The 17,839-nt window shown below is 54.5% G+C and overlaps 1 protein-coding gene across 7 annotated transcripts in view; it reads left to right on the top strand.

Moving 5' to 3' along the window:
• NOL4L (nucleolar protein 4 like) overlaps nt 1-17,839 on the top strand; it is a 148,885-nt gene that overhangs the window by 98,116 nt on the left and 32,930 nt on the right. Inside the window, exon 1 of one of the 7 annotated variants that reach the window (XM_010342706.3) lies at nt 3,480-8,086. The exons of 4 other annotated variants lie outside the window; for them this stretch is intronic. The gene's annotated coding sequence lies outside the window, so the exon portion shown is untranslated. Of the gene's footprint in view, nt 1-3,479; nt 8,087-9,598; nt 9,819-10,315; nt 17,839 lie in introns of those variants that run through there. 2 more of the 7 variants (XM_039479276.2, XM_010342705.3) reach the window with 2 other exon arrangements.

The following is a 17,839-nucleotide window of genomic DNA, read 5'->3' as shown; positions in this document are numbered from 1 at the left end:
ACAGAACGTGTCCACAGCCACACACTCCCTGCTCCACACCTGGACACGAACCCCCAACACCAGATTCAGCCCAGAAAGATCCCCATGCAGCGTCCCCGGCCCCAGAGTCTTTGGCCAGCATCCGCACCGGACCTATGGTCTCTGCCGTGAAGGGCTTGAGGGCCGAGGCAGGAGGTGCTGCCCGCTCCTTTCTCTTGGTAACCGGCCCCGCGTTTCGTGCAGTTTCCTTGGACGGAGGCGAACTAGGTTAATCTCACAGCCCCTGGAGGGTCCTTACCTCTCCTCACCTGCTGGGCAGTCAGCTAAGAGTTTCATCCCTTCTGGCCTCCAAGGCCAGCCTCCTTCCAAGGCATCTATGGAGAAGCCCTGGGATCCCCCGAAGCAGGGCCTCACGGCAGCCCCAGATCATTCCCAGGGGTGACCCAGGGGACATCTCTGGCTGCATCCGACTTGCTCTGGTGGGTTCCCCTCCTGCTCTGCTGGAGGTCAGTGAGGCACAGCACCACATGGTCTGGCCCAGAGGACCCACCTGAGCAGGGCCCACCACCACCCTGGAGACCCACACATCTTGGTCCAGCGTGGCCACTGGCTTCTAGCTCCATGACTGCGGATGTGTCTCCTGCTCTCTGAGTGCCCATTTCCCCACTCTTGGGTGACTGCGTGAGTCACATATTTCCCTCCCAGAAGTCCCTCGTCTTCATGTGCACAATGGCAATTAACATCAACCTTGTTATTTGGTGGATTAAACAAGAACACAGACACACCGCCCAGCATAGGTGCCTGGTGTCCAGTGGGGTCGCAGTCATTGACTACAAGAAGCCCCCGGCTGCTCAGCCATAGAACCGACCTGGCTTGCTCTTTCCTCTTTGGAAACTTCTACTGGAGCATAACACACATTCAGAAAAGAGCACGCATCACTCAGTTTCACAGCTGAGCCAAGTTCACAAACCGGCCCCACCTCCTATGACCCATATCCAGATCAAGATACGAAACATCAGCACCACCCCAAAGACTGCTTGTGCTCCTTCCAGTCGCTGCCCCTGGGGCAGGGTGACCACTGACCTGACGTCTAGTAGCATACATTGATTTCGCCTGTTCTAGAACTTTCTATAAATGGAACTGTACAGCATGTGCTTGTTTACTCACAGGCTTAAGTGTGTGAGAGTCATCTGTGTTATGGCATGCATCCGTAGTTTGTTCTTTTTTATGGCTGAGTAGTATTTCACGGTATTTGGGGACCACAATGTACCCGTTGTTCACTGGTGGACAGCTGGGGGCTGTTGTGAATAGTGCTGCTATGACCAGCCTACCAGTCTCTGATGTGTTCTTTCTTCTTCCCTTTCTTTCTTTTCTTTCTGTCTGTCCTTTGAGACAGGGTCACGCTCTGTGGCCCAGGCTGGAGTACAGTGGCACAATCACAGCTGACTGCAGCCTTGATATCCTAGGTTCAAGCAATCCTCCCACCTCAGCCTCCAGAGTAGCTAGGACTGCTCGCGCATGCCACCATGCACAGCTGAGTTCTTTTTGCAGAGACAGGGTCTTGCTGTGTTGCCCAGACTTATCTTGAACTCCTGACTTCAAGCGATCCTCCCACCACAGCCTCCCAAAGTGCTGGGATTATGAGTGTAAGCCACCATGCCTGACCTACTATGTGTTCTTTAGGGAACATGTGTGTTCCTTTTGTTGTGTACACACCTGCAAGTGGAAAGGCAGGGTGGCCCTTGGTGTTTTGTCTGAGCCTCTCCAAGGGCACCAGGAAAGAAGGGGGAGGCAAAAGAGGTAGGGCACACCCCCATGAAATTTACAAAGTGTGGCTGGTGTCCAGGATGGCACGCTTCATTCTGAGCTCTGTTGAAGACCTCAGAGCTGTGCTGGAGTGGGCAGGACAGGTGCCTGAGTGAGGCAGTGATTCATCCCAACTGTGTGCAAGATGGCTCTTCTAAGAACCTGTCCCAGCCCTCAGAGCGAATGGCCCAGTTGGGAAAATGAGGTTTAATGCGGGAAATGGGAAGTACCACAAATGTGTCAGTTCAGAGCCAGCTGAGCAGCAGTCTGTGGAGGGATCTTGATTGGGCTGGGGTGGAAGGTGTCTTTGTTGACAGCCCAGGTAGGTGTTCACCTCGTGAACACCCATGCATCCTTCAGTGCCCAACTTAAATGTCACCTCCTCAGTGGAACCCTCCCAGATCTGCTACATCCTCCTCATACCCTGGGCACTTCCCTCCTAGCAGGTCTCAGGACTGTCAAGTATAAACTGGAGTACTCCTCCCATGACCCTCATGCAGATCAGGATCCAATGACATCACTTGTTTAACCTCTCTCCCGTCACTGGCCTGGAGGCTCCATGTGATCAACCCTGGGTCTGTATTGTTCATTGCCATGGCACCTGCATTTGTCATGATCCCTGGTGTGTGGTAGGGACTCTGTACATATTTGTGGAAGGAACACAGGCCTAAAAACATGCGTGGTCAAAGGCATGGAGGGGTCACACACACACACACACACACACACACACACACACACACATATAAAAGAGACAAAGTCTTGCTCTGTCACCCAGGCTGGAGTGCAGTGGCATGATCTCAGCTCATTGCAACCTCCGCTTCCCAGATTCAAGAGATTCTCCTGCCTTAGCCTCCCAAGTAGCTGAGACTATAGGTGCACACCACCATGCCCAGCTATATATATATATATACACACACACACACACACATACACACACACATACACATATACATATATATGTATATACACATATATATACATATACATATATGTGTGTGTATATATATATATATATATATGTATTTTAGACAGTCTCACTCTGTTGCACAGGCTGGAGTGCAGTGGCATAATTTCAGCTCACTGTATGCTCCCCTTCCTGGGTTCAAGCAATTCTCCTGCCTCAGCCTCCCCAGTAGCTGGGACTACAGGTGCCCACCACCACGCCCAGCTCATTTTTGTATTTTTAGTAGAGACGGGGTTTCACCATGTTGGCCAGGCTGGTCTCAAACTCATGACCTGAAGTGATCTGCTTACCTCAGCCTCCCAAAGTGCTGGGATTATAGGCGTAAGCCACTGTGCCAGGCCAGAAAACATATTTTAAAGCCATAATACTAACAGGAATAGATAGATCAACAGAATAAAATAAAAATCCACACATAATAGAAATTTAGCATAAGACAACATTTCCAGTTAATGGATAAAGATGAGTTATTTAAAAGATGGCATTGCCAGGCATGGTGGCTCACACCTGTAATCCCAGCACTTTGGGAGGCCAAGGCAGGTGGATCGCCTGAGGTCAGGAGTTTGAGACCAGCCTGACCAACATGGTGAAACTCCATCGCTACTAAAAATGCAAACATTAGCCAGGCGTGGTGGTGGGTGTCTGTAGTCCCAGTTACTCGGGAGGCTGAGGCAGGAGAATTGCTTGAACCCGGGAGGCAGAGGTTGCAGTGAGCCAAGATCACGCCACTGCACTCCAGCCTGGGTAACAGAGCAAGACTTTGTCTAAAAAAAAAAAAAAAAATGGTATTCAGGTCAGGTGCTGTGGCTAATGCCTGTAATCCCAGCACTTTGGGAGGCTGAGGCAGGAGGATCACTTGAGCCCAAGAGGCTGATCCTGCAGTGAGCCAAGGCCATGCCACTGTACTTCTGTCTGTGTGACAGAGTGAGACCCTGTCTCAAAAATAAAAAATAAAAGATGGTATTGACACAACTTATAGCCATTTGGAAAAAAATAAGCCAGAGCCCCACTTCGATACTTATATTGAGATAAATAACAGATAGAATAAAGATTTAAATGTAATGAAGATATAAAGCTTCCAGAAGAAAATATGGGTGAATTACTTTTATAATCTTAGAGTGGAAAAAACTTATGCTTTATGCTTTAACCTGAAACCCTAAAGCCCTAAAGGAAAAAAAAAATCGGATAATATAAAAATGTAAAATTTCCATATGGCTAAAAAAATCTTGTCATAAACTAATTAAAAATACAACAAAAGGAAAACATATTTTCAAAATACATGACAAAAGATTAATTTTCCTTATTTCCAAAAAGTTCTTACAAAAAAAAAAAAAGCCGACAATTCAAACAGAGAAATGGGCAAAGGATATGAACAAGTTATTCTCAAAAAAAAAAGAAAAAAAAGAAAAAAAATACAAGTGTGCAATAAACACACAGTGCACAGAAACATATACGGACATTTCCAAGTGAAGAGGAGCAAAAGAAAATAACAGACACCATTCCTCCCCCCTCAAATTGACAGAGATAAAAAAGATTGCTAATAGTAAGCAGTGACAAGTATGCAATGAAAATGAATGTTGCTAGATATTGCTAGTGGCAGAGTGAACTGGTATAGCATTTAGAGAGAGGGATGTGACCATGAATGTGTAATTGTGAGATATACAGTCCTGATGATGATGATGATAATGCTAAAAGCTACCATCTACCAAGTACTCCCTCTGGGGAAAAGATCAGGATGTCTTCTAGGATCTAGCCTCAGCAGGCACACACCCTCATTTCCACAATACACCGTTGGTTCCACTGCCCTGTTCATTGTGATGGTACCAGGGTATGAAACTGGGAGGCGAGTGTCATCATGGGCCATCTTAGGGGCTGGGTACCAGAGTTTGTAATCTCAAAGTGGAAAATTTGGTGCCAAATGCTACATTAAACACATGTTAAACATAGTGGATCTTTGCGAGGCCGAGGCGGGTGGATTGCTTGAATCCAGGAGTTTGAGATCAGCCTGGACAACATGACCAAACTCTGCCTCTACTAAAAATACAAAAATTAGCTGGGCATGGTGGCCCGCACCTGTAATCCCAGCTACTTGGGAGGCTGAGACACAAGAATGGCTTGAACCAGGGAGGCAGAGGATGCAATGAGCCCAGATCGTGTCACCCCGCTCCAGCCTAGGATACACAGCAAGGCGTGGTCAAAAACAAAACAAAACAAACAAAAACATAGTGGATCATGTGTAGAAAAGGAAATTGATGCTTAGAAAGGTTTAGGTATGGTGCCTAAAGTCACCCGTCTAGTGTCAGAGCCAAAATTTGAACTAGTCCCATCTGACAGCACTCTTTTCATTGGGCCTCCTCACTGGTCTCCCTGTCAACCACTTCTGCCCCTTTATTGATTGATTGATTGATTGATTGATTGATTGAGACAGAGTCTTGCTCTTTTGCCCAGGCTGGAGTGCAGTGGCACTATCTCAGCTCACTGCAACCTCCGCCTCCTGGGTGCAAGCGATTCTTCTGCCTCAGCCTCTCAAGTAGCTGGGATTACAGGTATGCACCCACCACACCCAGCTAATTTTGCATTTTTAGTGGGGAAGGGTTTCACCATGTTTACCAGGCTCATCTCGAACTCCTGACCTCGTGATCCACCCGCCTCCACCTCCCAAAGTGCTGGGATTATAGGTGTAAGCCACCGCGCCCAGCTACTTCTGCTCTTTTAGAATCTCATCTCCCCTGATCTAAAAACATCATTGAGATTGCATCCTCTCCTCACTCCCAGCACAAACCTCACACATCTCGTGGGGGTGTTCAGGAGGTTGCATGATTGGCTCTGTGTGTCCCCGACTCTCATCCCTCCCGTCCTCCCTCGGCCCACATTGCTCTGGCCACTTTGGCCACCCTTCCTTTCCTCAGCACCTCAGCAGCCTTGTACCAGATGCTCTATCTGCCTGGAAGACAGTGCCCTCAGGTCTTCACCCAGCTGTCAACTTCTGCCCTCTGGGGATTAGGACACCCGGTGGTTTCCTCCTGGGAGAGCTCTTCCCTGCTCACTCAGCCGAAAGTCCACCCTGGCCTCCATCCTCACTCCACCCCCATCCTCTGCCTCTCCCCACCCCTTGTCCCCACCCCACTCCTTCTCTACAGGATCTAACAAGAGTCATGCATTGAGTTTAGTTCTTATTTCCCTCTCTTATTTTTTTGAGACAGAATTTCGCTACTGTCGCCCAGGCTGGAGTGCAATGGCATGATCTGGGCTCACTGCAGCCTCCACCTCCCAGGTTCAAGCAATTCTCCTGCCTCAGCCTCCCGAGTAGCTGGGATTACAAGTGTGCACCACCATGCCAGGCCAATTTTGTATTTTTAGTAGAGATGGGGTTTCACTGTGTTGGCCAGGGTGGTCTCAAACTTTTGACCTCAGGTGATCGTCCCACCCTGGCCTCCCAAAGTGCTGGAATTACAGGTGTTAGCCACCGTGCCCCACTGTTATTTCATCTCATCATTTAGGACAGTCAATTAGTGACAATCAATGTTTTGTAGAGTCCAGGATAGCTGCGTTGTGGAGTTACTCCTTCTGGATTTCTTGTCTGGTTGTCTCTTGAGGAGCAGATTCAGGTGAAGCGTTTTGGGGGAGCACACAGCTCAATTGATGCTGCCTCCGTTTTCCACTGCCTCCGTTTGGGAGCTGAGCACATCATGTCCGGTGGTCCCACTTTGGAGGCTACTCAATTTGATCACTTGGTTGGCAAGTGTCTGCCAGGTTGCTCCATGGTGCAGGTACATTTTCTCCTCTGTCATTAATAAGTCATTTATGGGGATAAATCTTTTTTTAATGCTTTGAAATGCTTGAACAGTGTCTGCTCTGTTGACACTAAGATCCTGTTTGTCCTAATAAATAGCAAACCGGAGTTCCATGGCCAGGACTCCACTTGTGGGACATCTCGATTCATAAAGGAAACTGCATCAAAGGGGTTGCTGCTTAAAAAGCCCCATCAGAGCATATGCCAATCATCTGTTTACAAAAACACCCAGTGTCTTCAGAGGCTGGAGGGGACGCGTGGCAGCATGGCTCCCCTGAAGCAGATGGGAGCAGCTTTCTCTGCCATGGTCTCCCACCAGGCTGGGGCCAGAAGAAGGGACGTATCACTAGGAGAATTCGTGGTCAAGAAACTAGGTCACTGGATTCGTCCTTGGGACTCTTGCTGTGGCCACTTTAAGGAAGGGGGGGAGTGGCACAAGGACACTGAAAACAACCTACACAAGGTTACTCCAGGAGTGGCAGCTCCTGCAGGAATAAGGATCTGGGAGATTTCCAAGGGCTTTCAGTGCACACACATGAAAACTCACCTAATTTGCAGTGCTGCTCAACAGCCGGGTTTCTGCAGGGCTCTCAACTGTTTTCTGTTGGTTGAGCAGAGCTGCGCTGTTTTATCTCTGGGATGGTAAATGAGTTCACATTTCATGCCTAGAGAAAATCACTGCTCTGCCCTCCTGGGCGGTACTAGCTCTCTTTTATTAGTCAGAGAAGAGGTGGGTTATCTGGGTTCAATGCCACCTTTGAACTTCAGTTGGATTTGGCTTTATATTTCAAGCTCAGATGTCCACCACTGCTGTGAAATAGTAATTCAGGCCAGGAGAAGTCAAAGGTCTCTGGAAGTGTGGTGGGGAAAGAGGGAAATCCTGAGCCTGAATTATCTCATTTTTCAGAGTGAGGATGGACAGTTCCCGTGGTGGAAACACTCCCATTTCCTGGAACTTAAGAACTATGGCCATTAGTTTGTTCTAAAAATCATGATCGGGCAACAACACGTTTGGATAAATAAAGCCTCCCACCTGCCCCACACCACTGAGGATGACATCTAGTAAATCTGAGAGAGTGAATTGGTTTGAAAACATTCTTGATTTCAGGAATAAAAGGTGCTAATGAGTAATATGCCCAAACCCTCTTTTAAAAAGAAAGTGTGAGTTTTCTATTGACAGCAGAATCTTTAGCATGTGCGGAAGGAAGCCTGCGTGGTGTTAATGTGATGTCTTGTCATCGTTTTATTTTTCTGACGCGTGAACGCTGGGCTCCGAACCTGTGGGGTTGTACTTCCCACTCGCGGCTGTAGAGGGAGCCTTGTTTACCACGGATTGTTCACAATGCGAAGCTTTCAGAGGAAGAAAGAAAAAGGCTTTTTACAGAAAAAAAGTTGGAGGGTTAAAGGCAGTCTGTTTCAAAATTGCAAACAATCGCGGTGGCTGTCTCGTTTTCTCTTCTCTGCTGGTTCCACCGTGAATGAATGGTAGCGTAAAGAGTCAGTAGAAATTGCCCTTCCTCTTCGGATGCGACCGAAGGAATCAGGAGGTGGGATCGTTAATCCTTTTTTTTTTTTTCTTGGGGGGGGGGAGCAATTTCCCCACAGAATTCCACGAGGTCAGCTCCCCATCCTTGTGGAAGCACAAGGTTTTTTTTTGAGGCTCATTTGTTGTAGCGGAGGGTCTGGATTTGGGGGGGTAGGGTGGGAATGGGTCCCCTGACCCATTTTCTCCATCGGGGTCTAATTCTACGGTTTGGAGACGAGCGTGTTGCGTCTCGGGCCGAGTCCCAGGTTGCTCGGAGGTTCGGGGCCCCCACCCCGCGACGCCCGTCCCGCCGCCTCCTGCGCCCGGGGCAGGGGTCCGTCCGCGGGGAGGAGGACCCCGTCTGGGCCCCGTGTGGCCGCCCTCCCCGGCGGTGCCGTCTCCGCGGACAGTGCGTGCCCGGGTCTGGGCTGGAGCAGCGTCCCCGAGATTATCCTATTACTTTACAACTGTGGCTTGCGCGCCGTCAGGACCCGGCCCCGTGCGGGCTGGCGAAGCACAATGACCGGCGGCGGGGGCGGGCGCGCGGGCGCTCGGGGTCGCGGAGATGTTTGGGTCGAACAGGTGAGCGCTGTCCGGACACTAGGGCGCCCGCGGGGGGCGGGGAGGAGGGCGGAGGGGGTGTAAACTAAGTGGTGGGAAAGAGACAAAGGAAGAGTGAAGAGCGAGACGGTGCGGATGGGGGAGGGGGAGGGGCGCGGAGGGGCAGCCGGTGGGCAGCGCGCCGAGGAGCTCGAGCTTGAACTTGATCAAGCACAGGGGGGCCCTGCAGTGGGGGTGGGGCGGGGGCACGGCAGAGAGCCGGCCACGTGCCTGGCTTTCCCAGCCCGGGGTCTCGCTCCAGCCGCCCTGGGAAGCCGAGCCCCGGGGCCCGGCAGCCCCGCCCCACAAGTACCCGCGTCCCTGAGGACCCGAGAGAACGCGCCGGGGTTGAGGGCCGCCCAAAGGGCCCGGACGCCGAGAGTTCCCGAGGGCGCCTGAGTCACTTTCTTTGGGCCAAGTCTCCCTCTCCCGGCCTGAACGCAGACAGCCCGCCGGGTGCCCGCTCCCCCCAGCCCCCACCGGACCCGGAGACCGCGGCCTCCGGGAGCGACCGGCAGGCACAGATCCCACCGCCTTCTTTCCGGGCTCAGTCTCCTGCAAGGATCTTCTTCGAAGCGCTTCCCCCTTAAGAGCGCGCTCCCCACCGAAGCGCTCGGCAGCGCGTCCAGCGCGCCCTTATCCCCCACTACCTGGCCCAGCGCCCCCTCCTTCCTCCTCCTCTCCCCCCGCGCCTCTCTCCCTCCTTTCTCCTCTCCCGTCTCCCTGGGTGCCTCCTTTTCCTCTCTCCTCCTCCCCCCGTGCCCACTCCTCCCTCTCACCCGCCCCTCCGCCACCTCCTCCGGCTGCTCCTCCTACTCCCCCAGCCTGCGCCCTCCCTACGCTCCCCTCCCCCCGGCCCCCGCCCCGTGCCCGGTCCCGCCCCCCTCCCCCGCCTCCCCGTGCCGGTGCCCCCTCCCCCTTCCTCCGGGCCGCGGCGCCGCCGCCGCAGCCGCCGCTGCTCGCCTGGGCCCTCCTCCTGGCCACCCCCGCCCCCGGGCCGGGCAGTGACGCGCCGCGGCGGTGCCAGCCCCTCTCCCCGGGCGGCCGCGGCGGCAGCAGCAGCAGCAGCAGCTGGAGCTGTGGGGCTGTCACCGCCGCCCGCCCCGCTCACTCGCGGATCCCGACCGCCCATCTCCGCCTCGCCTCCAGCCCAGGTACGGAGTCCGGCCGGGATCCCGGCGACCGGGCCGTTTCCGGGGCCCGGGCCGCCGCCCCCCTTCTCTGGCTGCAGCCGCCGGCCGTTGAGCTGCGGTTAGGGGGGCGGGGGGGCTGGAGGCGGTTCTGGGGAGGGGGGCGCAGGGGGAGCTTCCTGTGCTGGGGCTGAGGAAGGGGGCGCGGGGGAGCGGCTGCGCCCTGGGCGGAGTGGGCTGGGGCGGGGGGCGGGCGAGTGTGGCGGAGAATGGGGGGGGGGCGATGAAGGCTGCACTGTGGGGGCCGCGGGGCGCCCGAGAGGTGTGCCTGGCCCGGAGCGCCCGGGGTCGCCGGGCGCACCCCACTCTGGGGTGCGCGCCGCGGGTCCTGGGGGGCGGTGATTGTGCGCGCTGCGCCGCGGTATTGTGCGACGGTCGCTCCGTGTGCCGCGGGCTCGGCACCGCGTCCCGGGGAGGGAGGCGTTCGTTCGCGGCGGGGTGGGGGCCGGGCTCTGGTTGCCGCGGCCGCCACTAGAAGGGAAGTGGACTGTGTTTGGGGATGCGAGGACGGGAAGCGTTGAGTGGCAGGGAGGGGTTCCCCCGCGCGCAGCGGCGCGGGTAGTTGAGACGCGGTTTGCAGAGTTGCGCCCACTTCGGCAGGCCTGGGTCCCCCCCGGGAGGGGACGGGGTGTCCCTCTCAGGTGCACCGTCTGACCGGAAGCCGCGGGCGTCGGCGGCCCCTGGCGAAGGGGCCTCTCTTAATGAGGGAACACTCGGGGCGGGGGCAGCCGGCCGGCTCGAGGGCGCGCTCAGGGGTTAAGTTGGATTTACACCTCCGCCCTCTCTCTCCTCCTTCCACCTAGTCCTCAGACTGGACACTTTGGCAGGGGAGGAGGGGGGAGTGCAATCCGCATTTTTATTCCAGCCACTCGGGAGCAGAAGTGACCCTGCTCCCACCCGGAGCTGCGTTTGCCGGAGTCCGGCCGCCGCTACCGGGCTGCGCTTCCTGGGGGAAGTTCTCATTAAGCCACGCTAATTAGCATTATTCCTGTAGAAGGGTTAAGGTTAGACCGTCCTTTTCCTTACGGGAGGCCCACCCCCTCCTTCCCATTCCTTGCTCCCTCCCCTCTCCCCAAGAGCACAAAAGCACAAAAAGAAAGTGTGAAGAGGCTCAGATCAATGGAGAAGCCACAAACCCATTAATTCAAATGGAACCTTTTTTTCCCCTTCTAAAACATTGATTTTTCTTTCTGTCTGCTCTGAGGGGAGATGAATAACCTCCTGATTTCACCTGAAATGGTGTTTGGACTCTGTGATTTCCTCCTCTTTCTGAGAAGGATTGTGGCTTGAAATAGATTCTCCCTTGAGATAAAGCCCTACTTATCCCAGAATCAGCTGGCAACCCCAGCCTGCCCCCCCCCCCACTCACACACACCAAGGGGGGTGTGGGGAGAGGTGTTTGGGGGCCCTCATGACTCTTCTGGGGAAAGCCATCTATCTGTGTGATGGGACTTGGCTTGTCTTGACCCCTGACACCGCAGGATTCTGGACTGAGGTGGTCTGGGGAAAAGGCCCATTTATGGCCCAGGCCCCAGTGGTAGTTTAGCCCCCAGGTAGTAAATTACCCCTTCATTGGAAAGCCATTAGGGTCTAAATGTGTCCTTGAATAATATCAAGCTCCTGTCTAATCCAGGCTCAGGCTGGGCTTGCTTTGTAGAGCAGGATTTTAAGACAGCACCTCTAGAGCTGGGCAACACCACCCCATTCAGCACTTTCCTGCCACACAGTGGGAAGCAAGCTCACTGCAGAGCCTTCCTCCCAGCTGAGAAGACACCTTTGGGGAACTTCTCCTGCTGTGGCCGCTACCCTGGGGCTCTGGAGCTGGACCGCCTGGGAGTTGCTCAAGAACTTTTTCTGTGTTGTCTGGGTTCCTTTCTTGGAAGGACAGCCCTGCAGGGGATTAGCTCACAGCGGCTCCCTTCTAGGCTTCCCTTTGGCTGCAAGATCTCTGTCTGCTGAAGCTCCTCTCTCCAGCTTCACTTAAAAAACAACAACAACAACAACAAAAAATAAGGTTAATGGCAGGATCCAGGGATACCAGCGAGCCTCTCGTGGTGAGGAATGCTGATGGGGAGCAGCCAGGTGCCTTTGCTTAGGAACAAAAGCCTGTTTTCCACTTGATACACAGTGGGAAGGTGTGGGAAATGCTCACTTTCAGCATCCAGGCGTCCATGACAGCAGGGACAACAGAGGACCACATGTAGATGGGAACACGCTTCTGACAGATGCGGTGTGCGTGTGAGTGTGGGGAGAGACAGCGAGAATGCCTCAAGTGTGGTAGGTGATTGGCTGTGTCTCAGCCCTCCCTGCCTCACATTTCCCAGAAGAGCTGGTGCTTGCATGGCTAGTAAGCAGAGGACGCCTGTTAGCAGGAAGGAGCGGAATTGTGCAGGGAGTGCTGGAAGGCTGGCCTCCTTCCCTGGTGGCTAGGTGGGTTTGGGGACCCCACACCCCCCAGGAGCCGTGGCTCAGACCACCCTCCTATTCTGTGTGTGCGGCCCCTTCACCACAAGGATTTGAACCTCTGTTGCTTTAGATCCTGGGGGCTTTCCATCTTCCATTAATAAGCCATCTGATGAGCTGAAGTGGTTAGGTTGGGGTCACGTGCGGTTCAGTACCTTCTTGGCATGCTCAGAAGGCTGTGTGTATAATGCTGGCTGACATGGAGACAAGGGGGAGCGTTGCCTCGTGTGGAAGAATGTCCAGGGCCTGGAAGGAGCCTGTAGGTACTCAGAAGGAGGTGTCCACCAGTGGGTTGAGAAGTGACTCTGCTTTCACTTTGGGATAGAGCTGAGCAACTGCCTGAGCCTGGTGTTCTTCCCAGGAGCTTTGGCCTCCTGTCGAGCAAGGCTGGGGGCCGTATAGAGAGGGGTCTCTTTCCTCCTGGGCCCAGAAACATTCCCTGCACATCCCTGCCCCCACCCTCCTCTGAAACACACACTCAGGGCTCCTGGTTAGGGCTTATGGCTTACAATTGCACTAAATTCTCAGCAAATCCTCCTCCTCTTCTTTCTCGAGCAAGCCGTAGAGATAGAATTACAGCTCTCAGGAAGAGCCTGGAAAATACTGTGTGAGGCACGCCCCAGGATCCCGAGTCCTGGAGGATGCAAATGGCTCAACTTCAGAGGCACCAGGAACCCAGTTCCAGAGAAATTGACCCCAGTTGTAAAATAATCAGGTTACTGATAGCACCTGCCCGTAGTTACAAGCCATGGATACAGGCCTGTTTCTACCATTTCCCCGCTGGTCTCCCATTTTCTCCACCTCCTGGGCTGGGCAGTGGCTGCGCTACTCACTCTGCAGAAGAGGAAGGGCCTCAGAAGCTGGGTGGAGAGAAACTGAACCTGCCCATGAATTTTGGACTGAAGATAAGAGCAGGGAGGGTCTGGTCAGCTCCTCTCTCCCTCTGCCCAGAGGCAGGGCTCCTAAGGTTGGGGTGTGTCCCAGAGGCTGACTGGGTGCTACCTGCCTGCCTGCCTAACTCGTAAGTTCCCTTTTCAGAAGAGCATTTGGCTTTGGCTCCATTACCCTGTGACCCACGATGGCTCTGGTGCTGGAATAAATGACTGCTGGGTGGGCAAGGCCTCAGGGTTCAGGGTGTCCAAGGTCAGAGGCTAGAGAAACCAGGGGTAGCTGGCTGGCCAGTCAGATGGGGACTAGGGAGAGGGAACCCAGAAGTAATGGATTGCACACACTTCTCTTTTGTAAATAGAGACAGGGTCTCACTGTGTTGTCCCCGGGAGTCTCGAACTCTGGCCTTAAGCGGTTCATTCACCTCGGCCTCCCAGAGTGCTGGCATTACAGGTGTGAGCCATCACACCCAGCCCACACTTTTATTCTCTAACAAAAGTTTTGTTGACGTTTATTAACAGAAGGGAAGAAATTAGTAGCCCCAATTCCTCTGAGATTTTGGAAGGGACAAGTAAGAAGTGTGCTGTGCCCGCCGGGTGAGCCGGTGAGCACCTGGGGTCTCTGAGCAGGTCTGAGACCTTAGCCACTCTCAAACCTGCACCAGTGCCCCCAGTGCGTCCCTCGGGACTGGGGTGTATTTTCCCCCTCGGCACAGTCATCGTTGATGGATTCTGAACTGTGTGTGCTGGTAACTGCCTGTGTGATTAGCCTGCTTCTCCAGCCCTGGCTTAGGGTGTGAGCGAGGGACTGGAGCGACAGTTTGCCCATCTGCGGCTGGGGGGCTTACGCCCGTGAACTGGACTGTGCTGGAACAAGCAGGCTGCAGAGGGGTCTTGTGAAGTCATCTTCTCCAGGTCAGTCCTTGGAAGTGTGAGTGTTGAAGGTGTTTGTGTAAGTCTGACCAAAACTTCCTTTTGTTTTGTGTGTTTTTGGAAAGTTAGGCTTCAGAGACTTGGTTTTTCACTTAAAAAATAATTGCCGCAGCAACCATGTGTGGCAGCTTCCAGCATTTTGGGAGGCCCAGGCAGGCAGATCACTTGAGCCCAGGAGTTCGAGACCAGTCTCTACAAAAAAATAAAAAGTTAGCCAGGTCCTGGTGGTATATGCTTGTAGTCCCAGCTCCTTGGGAGGCTGCCGTGAGCCATGATTGTACCACTGTACTCCAACCTGTGTGACAGTAAGAGCCTGTCTTTAAAAAAAGCCAAACCATAGCAGTCAAGGTGTCAGAATCTTCAAAAGAACCACTTTTCACAAAACTGGGGTTCACGTGGCAGAGCCCTGGAGGCTGGGGGAAATCTCCCTAGGGAGCTGGGGAGAGAACGACCGTCGTTAGGTGATGAAGCCGTGTGTCCCACAGTTTCTCCCAACTGCACCCACAGTTGGTTCAGAATTTTTGCTGGTCCCTTTTCCTAGCTACCAAGGCCTGGGGTGAAGGAAGCCTGCCTTAGTTAACTATGTCCCTAGCACAATGCCAGCACATAATAGGTGCTCAATAAGTGTGCATCAGCTCATTGAAGAAAGTGAGCATGTGTGTGTGTGTGAGAGAGAGAGAGAGAGAGAGAGAGAGAGAGAATATATAGCCTCATCGCCCATGATTCCCTCTGGGCCTCATCTTGAGACACTTGGTCGTTAAGGAATCTGGTTTCTCTCATTGAACGGAGGAAATGTGGTGAAGTGGCCCGTGGTGCGGTGACACTGTGATCGAGGCTCTGAGCACAGACTGCCTGGGTCCACACACCAGCTGTGTTGCTGGCTTCCTGCCCCTGGACAGTTGGGGCAGGCTGGGTGGGCCTCCCAGGGGCAGTTATCAGAGCTGGGGGCTAGGCCTGATGTGGGTGCCTATGCAGTAGGGCCTTGGAAGGAAATCTCATGAAACCCTTAGCCTGAAGCCCCGAGCCTGGAGGTACTAGATGCTCCTCATTATCAGGTGATTTTGATGCCAGGTAAGGCACAGCTCACCTTTTCCCAGTGGGACCCATCAAGGAAGCAAGGGGTGGAGGGGGCATTTGGCGGAACAGTTCAGTGATGTGAGCCGGAGAAGCGCTGGCTGTGTGTGGGGTGGCTGGCAGCTGCAGGAAGGAGACGTTTCGGGGCAGCAGGCTGCCACCAGCCCACCAGCCTGCATCCCAGTCTCATGTGCCCTCCATTCAAGAACTGTGTGCAGTGGGACCAGAGTCCTTAATTGCCAAATTAATGCAGCGTCCTCATTAAACACCAACACCATGCCAGGCAGTTCAGTCAGTTCAACAAGTCTCACTGCCTTGTGTGGTATTCAGAGAACATACAGTCTGGTCCCCACTGTTGGAAGGACCTAAGGTTTTCTAGGGAAAGACAGGGCAGAGATCCACAAGACAGCGACAGCTGGATACAGCTTGGAACTGGGATTGTGGCTTACAGCAGCAGTGTGGGTTCTAGGCAAGGGCCAGCTTGGGTAGGAGGGCGTGTCCAGTCCTTGGCGATTGCACAGATCTGGCTCTGCCTTGTGTTAGCTTGTGACCTTGGGCAAGCGCCTTAACCTCCTGGAGCCTCGGTTTCCTCTTCTGTGGAGCGGGACTGGTAACTGTACCTACCTGGTAGGCCTGTAGTGAGGGTGAAATGCCACAAGCCCAGGGGAGCGCTGGGCCACTGAGAAGCTTTGTCTTCTGTTATGGTTTTGAACTTGGCTGAGTGAGGCTAGAGTGTGGGAGCGGTCCCTGACGCTTCAGCCCTGTGTATTGAGCGGAGTTCAGGAGCCTCTCTCAGAGCTGGAGACGGGCACGGGCGGCCCTGCCAGGGTTACGTGGACTGTGGGAGGGGACATGTGGCTCCTCTGCCCCTGTGTGCCCGCCCTCGCCTACCCACAGCGGCGGCCTCGCCGCTCCTCAGACTCAGCAGCTTGTATTCCGCTTGTTGCTACCTGTGCCTGAAACGTGCTCGGAGCCGCACAGACCTCACGGGCTCCCCACCTCACTCCTCTGCTCCAGTGCTTCTGACCCTCGGGGGCTTGGGCTGCCCTGGCCAACAGGTCCCTCTGCCCCCTCACCCCGCTTCCGTGTGCTTTGCGGCTCTCATTGCTGCCGCTGACCGTCGGTGTTTTTCTGCTCATTATCCATCTCCCTCGTGGATGGCGAGTGCCAGGCAGGCCAGGAGTGCATCTGGTCCACCGCTGAGCTTCCCGGCACCTAGAGGGGAGCTTGGTCCTTAGCAGGTGTTCAGTAAATACCTATTGGATGGATGGGGAGTTTGGAGTAGGTGGCGCTTCCAGAGGTTACTAGCATGCTCTGTCTTTGAAGTCATGAGCATTTGAACAATACCCAGGAGTCTTCCTTCTTCAGCTGTGACTTCAGGTCAAACTCTGAGCATGGCACCCCCTGGGCAGCCAGGAAGTAGCAAGGGGCCCATGCAAGATGCCCTGTTCCTGGTTCCCAGAGCCCGCACAGCAGGAATAGCTGGGAAGATGGAGAGCCACTTGTCCCTTGCAGCTTTGCTCAGTGCTCCAAGGAACCTTCCAGCCTGCCAGCCTCTCTTCTCCAGCCCTCTCCTCTCCTTCTATACAGTTAGCACAGGGGAGAGTTTTGTTGTCCGTTTGTACCCTTTGTGCAGAGAGAGCCTTTTGAACGTGTGTGTGTATGTGTGTGTGTGTGTGTGTGTGTGTGTGTGTGTGTGTCCCTCCGGGTGTGTGAGTGAGTTTTCACGAAGGAGGGCTATGGGTGGAGGTGCTTGTGTTCATGGAGCAGGCAGCCCGTGAGAGAAAGGCAGAGCCAGTGTGTGTGCCTCTGTGTGGGGAGAGGATACCAGAGGACACGTGGGCTCTGTCCGTCCCCTAAGGCCCTGGGTGTGCCGCGTTAGGGACCATGGGTGTCACAGCCCAGCTCCTGTCCTCTGGATTCTGCAGAGGGTCCACACTGGCGCTACACAGAAGCTATTAAATTCCAGGAAACTCCCTACCAGCCCAGCCAGTGGGGGAGGGAGTGGAGGCGAATCCACGCTGCTCCCTAGCACTTGGAGCAGATGTGTCTGCCTCAGGGACAGCAGCCTAAGAAAGTTCCAACCAAAGTGTGTTCTGCTCACTATAAAAAGAGGCATCTGTGAGGAGACCCCGGAGGGAGGCTTGGGCGGTGCTCTGCCAGAGGTCCTCACTAGGGGCCCACAGAGGCCATTGTGTCTTGCTGGGGGGAGGCCAGAACTCCGGGTGTGGGAGCTGCTGGGTCATCTTTCTTGGTTTTACAGCCAGCTCCCAGGCACAGTTGCTTGCTGCTCCTGAAAGGCTGGGCTGGGAGGAGGTGGGGGCCCTTCCCGCTGGAGGGCTGGGTTGAAGGGGCCCCGCCCCGGGGGTTCCCGGATGACTGGCCAAGGGCTGGCTGAAGCCAGCAGCGAGGGGAGAGGAGGCAGGCGTGGTCCTCTCTAGCAGGCTATCCGGCTGTTTGGAAGGCCCTGGCGGCCCCCCAGGCCCTTGAGCTGAACCCCTTTTGCGGTCTGGTCCGAACCCTGGCCCGCCCCGCCCCGCCCCGCCCCCTTCCTTCTCTGCACTTCTGGGGCTGGCCCTTTCGGCCCTGGAAGCTGCCCAAGAGCATATCTTTGAAGCACAGCAAAGG

The sequence above is a fragment of the Saimiri boliviensis genome, chromosome 9, assembly GCF_048565385.1.
Source record: "Saimiri boliviensis isolate mSaiBol1 chromosome 9, mSaiBol1.pri, whole genome shotgun sequence".
Classification (NCBI taxonomy): domain Eukaryota; kingdom Metazoa; phylum Chordata; class Mammalia; order Primates; family Cebidae; genus Saimiri; species Saimiri boliviensis.
The sequence above is the reverse complement of the archived record's forward strand: the minus strand, read 5'-3'. Positions and strand labels throughout refer to the sequence as shown.